Raw genomic sequence first — 6,186 nt, 5'->3', positions numbered from 1 at the left:
GGCTCCCCCTTCCCACTGGAAGGGCGGGGTTCCCACCCTCCCGCTAGCAGGGCAGGCTCCCCTCTTCCCGCAGGCAGGGCGGAGCTTCCCCCTTCTTGCTGGCAGGGTGGGGCTACCCTTTCTCGCTGGCACGGCGGGGCTTCCCCTTTCTTGCTGGCATGGCGTGGTTCACCGTTAAAAAATCTAAGAAATATTGTAATATATATATATATATATATATATATATATATATATATATATATATATATATATATATATATATATATATATATATATATATATTAACCTATTGGGTGAAGAAGTGTTTAGTAATCTCATTGTTGTCAGGTGTATGAGGAAAGACTGGAATCTGTAAAGAATAAGCCAGACTATTTTGTGTATGTGTAGGCAAAGAAAAAATAAACCGTAACCAGAGAGAGGGATCCAAAGTATTACTGTCTGGTCAGTCAAAGGATCCAATAACTCTCTAGTGGTAGTATCTCAACGGGTGGCTGGTGCCCTGGCCAACCTACTGCCCTATTGAATTGCAAACACTCACACACACACACACTCTCTCTCTCTCTCTCTCTCTCTCTCTCTCTCTCTCTCTCTCTCTCTCTCTCTCTCTCTCTCTCTCTCTCGTGAATTAAAACCATCAATTTACTTATAATAATGATTTGCAAAATTCCTTATGGGGATTTATAAGGAATAATCAATAAAGTGACTAATTCAATTACAAATTCAGTAATACAATAAAGGAAAGTAAACACAAAAGGATATTGACGAAATATTATTTGCTTCTATAAGGTATTTGGCTCTATTGCAAGAGGGAAACTGACTGAAATGGTGATTTGGTGTGATTTATATTGATACTATCAAGATGTAAGATAAAGTACTGAGTTATGTTATTATTATTATTATTATTATTATTATTATTATTATTATTATTATTATTATTATTATTATTATTATTATTATTATTATTATTATCGCTGTTGTTGTTGTTGCTGCTGTCATTATTATTATTATTATTATTATTATTATTATTATTATTATTATTATTATTATTATCGCTGTTGTTGTTATTATTATTATAATTATTATCATTATCATTATTATTATTACTATTATCATATATATATATATATATATATATATATATATATTGTGAAGAATTTTCTTCACTACTCTTCTTCTTCATAGTTAATACGTAGACTTTGTTATTGTTCGTGACGTCACGGTTGGGAAAAATGTGAGTAATGTCTCTTTCTTAAGCGAGTGTCCCAAGATTAATACTTTTGTGTTGTTTGTATACATTATTCTACCGTAAGTATTTAGGTACAGTATTTTAAATCTCTTAATTACAACTCAAGTCTGCTAGTCTAGGAGGTATGGTTGTCCACACACGTAAGCCCGACTTGCTAAATTACCTTTTAGTTTCATTTTTATTCTGTATGCCAATTGTTTAGAATTAGGATTATCTTTGCCCCCTGGAGTTGCAAGATTTCTCCTTGTATTCTAAATAAGTGTGTTGCTTGAAATTCACAAGGCACAAGATTTTTGAGCCTGTCCTAAATGAGAGTTGGCATCTCAAGACTGTAGACCTACGCACCAAGATATGCTTTTTTTTTTGGGAAGAAAGGAGGACGCAGCTGACCTGAACTCGACCTCACAAACATACAGGCCACGGTACGAAACGGAGCTGCCCAGTCAGGCTCCAATGTCAACCTCGTGCTCCCACTCTCCATCACTAGCCTGTCCCCTTACACAATAACTAGCCAAGAATACGTCGTAGAAGAGGTCAAGCAAATGACCAGTGTTAGTGCATAGCTGCTAATTCTACAGCACGTCGGTTCCAGTCTTGGGGGCTAGTTGGAGAGCTTGGAGGGGGCCGTTGACTCTGCAAATTAAGTACTGTAGGCCTAGTGAGCAAATTGAAGACCGTCACATTTAGGACACGGGCGCCCACAACATATAAAAATCTTGTGAGTTTAACTAATGGCCATTCCCCCTTTAGATAAGTTTCAATTTCTCATAAGTTAAGTTTAGGTATTATTTGGCATTACATCTTTCGGGCTGCGTGCATGGAAATTAATGTATTCATATTTTTTTGATCTTGGTAATTGCTTGAGGTCACTGACCACATGTTGAGACCTCACAGCATCCTACCGCACAAATTGTTGATCAGAATGTTTTGACTTATTTATTCTGTTTGAGGTTTAATCCACGTGTTAATTCCGTTCAACGTTTTCAAGTTTTTGTTGTAAATTCACTTATTCATTTTATCACATGTAAAACTTATATTTGAGTTACTGATATTTTTTTTCCAATTTTTAATTTGTTGTGTTAAAATCATCGAGTTATTTCCATTCCCTTTTCTGTAATAAATCATTTGGAATAGATTACACATTTTGGTATCTTTAACCACACTATATGAATTTAGCTAATTTATACTATTTGACGGGTCAGAAGTACCCAAGGTGTTGAGAGTAACCTACTCTAAACAGGTGAGTTGGTATCAGCGAGTGTACGCTCTTTAACTTAGTGCTTTGAAGGTGAAGATCCCCATTTAACTTTACTTTATACTTTTATACTCCACTGTTCCCCCCTTTTTTTATTGTCTCTAGTTGCATTAACGTAAGTTACCTGTACAGCATCTCACTGGGGTCACTGGGACGGAATCGAAACAGAGCCTTAGAGTGAGATGACTCTAGCCCTGACAAAGCTAGAGTAGGCCATAAATTATTTCAAAATTGTGTGGAGTTCTCCGGCCTCTGGACAGTAAAATTGCCTCCTTTTGTATTTAAGAGTGACGGTCAGTGAACTATGGCAGTAAAGTATTAGCAGGGCGTTTGTGTCCCGAGAGTAAGTGCTCATTATCCTCCCCTGTTGAGCTTTGGGTAATTGCCGTAGGGAGACTTTCCTGGACTAAGTTCCCACTCAACCATTCACATAAAAATTCTCCACACGAGTGGTCCTTCGAACCGGATCTATCACCTTTGACTTTTGGGTAATTAAATTAACGTAACCTAGCTTGTTTAAGCAATAAATACCTCGCTATACCACACTTACCCACATGCACCAGCCACATTGTAGAAAGTGTAATGCCCAGACTTGAGTTGGAACGAGAGAAGAGTTTTGTAATTTTATAGTATTTGACACACGCTTAAGGAAGACAGTGTAACCAGGTTTATTTATGAGTTCTGAGACGACAGAACTAGATAGGTTCAGGTCATCGATTTAGGTTGCATGCTGCATGTTTTACTATTAACTTGCGAATTTCTATGCCCGTCGGTTCATATGATCTGTTCACCTAATTTTGGCATTTAACCAGAAAGTTCCGAGACACTGGAACTAAGGTATATCCCTTTCGTAGTTCAGACTTCATTGTTTACTGCTCCAGGCGAGCACCGTTCATTTTGCTCTGTTCGACTTAATTTGCCAATCTACTTTTTTCCATAATTTTGTACCTCGGTTTACCATCCTTTGTGCAAGTGCTGTAATTTTCTTACTAACCCCTCTTGTAAGCTTAACCCCGTGTCCTTGGTCACAGAACTTTTAGCGCGATATTGCTAAGCCTACAATTTCATGTAGTCACTAAAAAATTTGTTAAAGGTCGTCTTACCCATGTGTAGCGTATCCTATTTTATTTGTGATTACCACTTGACAAGTGCGTCAATAATTTTACCTTCAGCCTCAGCGTAAATTTGCACTTTTGTCCTTTTTGAGAGAAACTTTTGCGTTTAACCTCCGTGTGAGGAAAGCTTTATGTAATGTCCTCTGTTGTGAGTGAGATTTAGTTATCCTTTGCATGAGGTAATTTCAAGTTTAGCCTTAGCGCGAGTGGTGTTTAAATTGTTTTGCGATTTCCATGTGCTACTAGTCACATTGAGTAATTTTTTGCGACTATCTAAGTTCTATTTACTTTTGTCATTTTGGTGCTAGCCTATACTGTATACAGTAGTTGTAAATTGTCATTGCCACTTACCCCACTTTTTCATTGTGCATTTAACCAATCCACGGTCACTTCTTGTGCACACATAGCCGCACAAGTTTCCCAAACCTTTCGAGTAGGGTGAGTTTCCATTCCTCAGACATACCCATAAATCTTAAGAATTTATTTAACTTTGAATTTGCAAACTCCGCACATCCAAGGGTTTCATCCAAAATGTCTTTACAAATTCTTAATCTCGGTAACCCTCCGCAACCTCAGGCTGAAGCTCTCAGCTTGGAGGAACTTAACTTACGGCTTGAGCAACAGGAGGTCGATTTCAAATTTCTATGTGAGGACGCAGATCTGGCCCTCCATAGCCTAAGTTCAGTAGATCTTTCACGCATGTCGTCCCCTGGGTTGGATCACTTTAGCGTTCACATCGGAGGTATCAGGGACAAACTCAATGAATACAAACAGTTTTGGCGGTCTCATTATAAACATCCGACCGTGGTGGCGAATTACCCAATGCTGGTTGACTGTGCAAAACGAATTGAAACGGCCTTCAGTAGCATTGTGTTCCATAAGACCACTGGCAACCAAGCCCAGAATCAAACACCTGGCGCAAGCCCGCAGACTGTTTATGTGTCCGTTGCCTCTGAGCCTGATCCCCCCATTTTTGAAGGTCGTAGGGAACGTTGGACGGGTTGGTGGAGCCTTTTCCGTCAAACCATACACGAATCTCCCAAATATTCCCCAGCGGATAAGTACAAGATCCTTCTACGGTGCCTAAGAGGACCAGCCCGGCGTCTTGCTGGAAACAGGATCTGGACAGAGGGTTTGTACGAGAGGACCATCGCTAACCTCATCCAGGAGTACGAATCCCCTGATCTTGACCGTCATTTGCTGCGTAAGAAGCTCTTTAGTATGAGCCCCCCAGCGGATGATGGCCCTGACCTCAGACGGTTTCTGATGGAGTGGAACAATGCTGAGGAAGAATACGTGATGGTGACCAAAGCCTCCTTGTCCGAAGATCTGTTGGAGCATGCCATCCTGAGTAAGCTAAACCCCACTCTCTTGGAGACAGTTTATCGCCGTTACAATAGCACATCCGTGTCCTTGCAAGAGTTAAAGGACGGACTATACGAACATGCACGCACAAAGGAGCTAGCCAAACTGTTGACGGAGCCAAGCAAAGACCGGCTTCCTGTTAAACCTTCTAACTCTGGAGTAAACGGCAATTCAATTACAAAATTGGCTAAGCCCTTCCATAGAACGACTAGTGATGCCCTTAAGCCGAAGACACCATCTACTCCAACCCAAAACCCAGCAAAACCCACTCAGAAGCGTGCACCGGAGCCGGCCAGAGCTCCCCCACCAACAGGTAACCCTGTTCGGTACAATTGTGTTTTCTGTGACCACAATGGTCACTCATCTACAAAATGCCCCCGGTTCCCCGATTCAAATAGTCGATTAACGCGGTTGAACCAACTAGGCTGTTGCACTAAATGTTTTTCGACGCAACATGTTACCCGTGATTGCAACGCCCATGTTACATGCCAGAACTGCCAACGTGGTCACAAATTGCCTCTCTGCCCTAACATCTTGACCGTGGGTCACCAACCTGATGGGCCAAGAACAGACCCACCTTCTGTTCAACTTAATCAGATAGCCTCGAGTGAGACTGAGCAAACCAACCAGGCGAACGAAATAAACCCTGCTGTTCTACCCACCTTTACTGGCTATCTAATTAATGGAAAACTTAAACACACCACCCGAGTTTTCCTGGATTGTGGTGCCCAACGCACGTTTGTTCATCCCAACGTAGTCAAGTCACTGAACCTTGCTCCTGTCGGAAAAATCGTGTTCCGACTCAACTCGTTCAACATGGACGAACCACCTCAGTGTTCAGACTTGGTGCAGTTCAATTTGAAAATTGGTCGCCGCAAGCATAAGGTCGTTGCCATTGTCAACCCGAACGTGGGGAAGAACATAAGGACGCCTGGATATACCCATGCAGTTCGCACTCTAGAGGCTAGTGGTCTACGTCTTGCAGACAGGCAGCCAGATGACAATGCCACTGGCATAGAGATCATCCTCGGAGCCGATTACCTTCCCCGACTCCTCAAGCGCACTCACAACATCAAGGGTGTCAACTTGTTCAGTACACCAGGTGGATATGTGGTTTGGGGAGAGCTGCCAGATTGGTCACGAGAAGGGACAGAACCCCCAGAGGTTGATAGTCTGTCGCTCACACTAAACCGCATCAGCGTAAC

The sequence above is a fragment of the Palaemon carinicauda genome, chromosome 33 (genome assembly GCF_036898095.1).
Source record: "Palaemon carinicauda isolate YSFRI2023 chromosome 33, ASM3689809v2, whole genome shotgun sequence".
Taxonomy (NCBI): domain Eukaryota; kingdom Metazoa; phylum Arthropoda; class Malacostraca; order Decapoda; family Palaemonidae; genus Palaemon; species Palaemon carinicauda.
The sequence above is the reverse complement of the archived record's forward strand: the minus strand, read 5'-3'. Positions refer to the sequence as shown.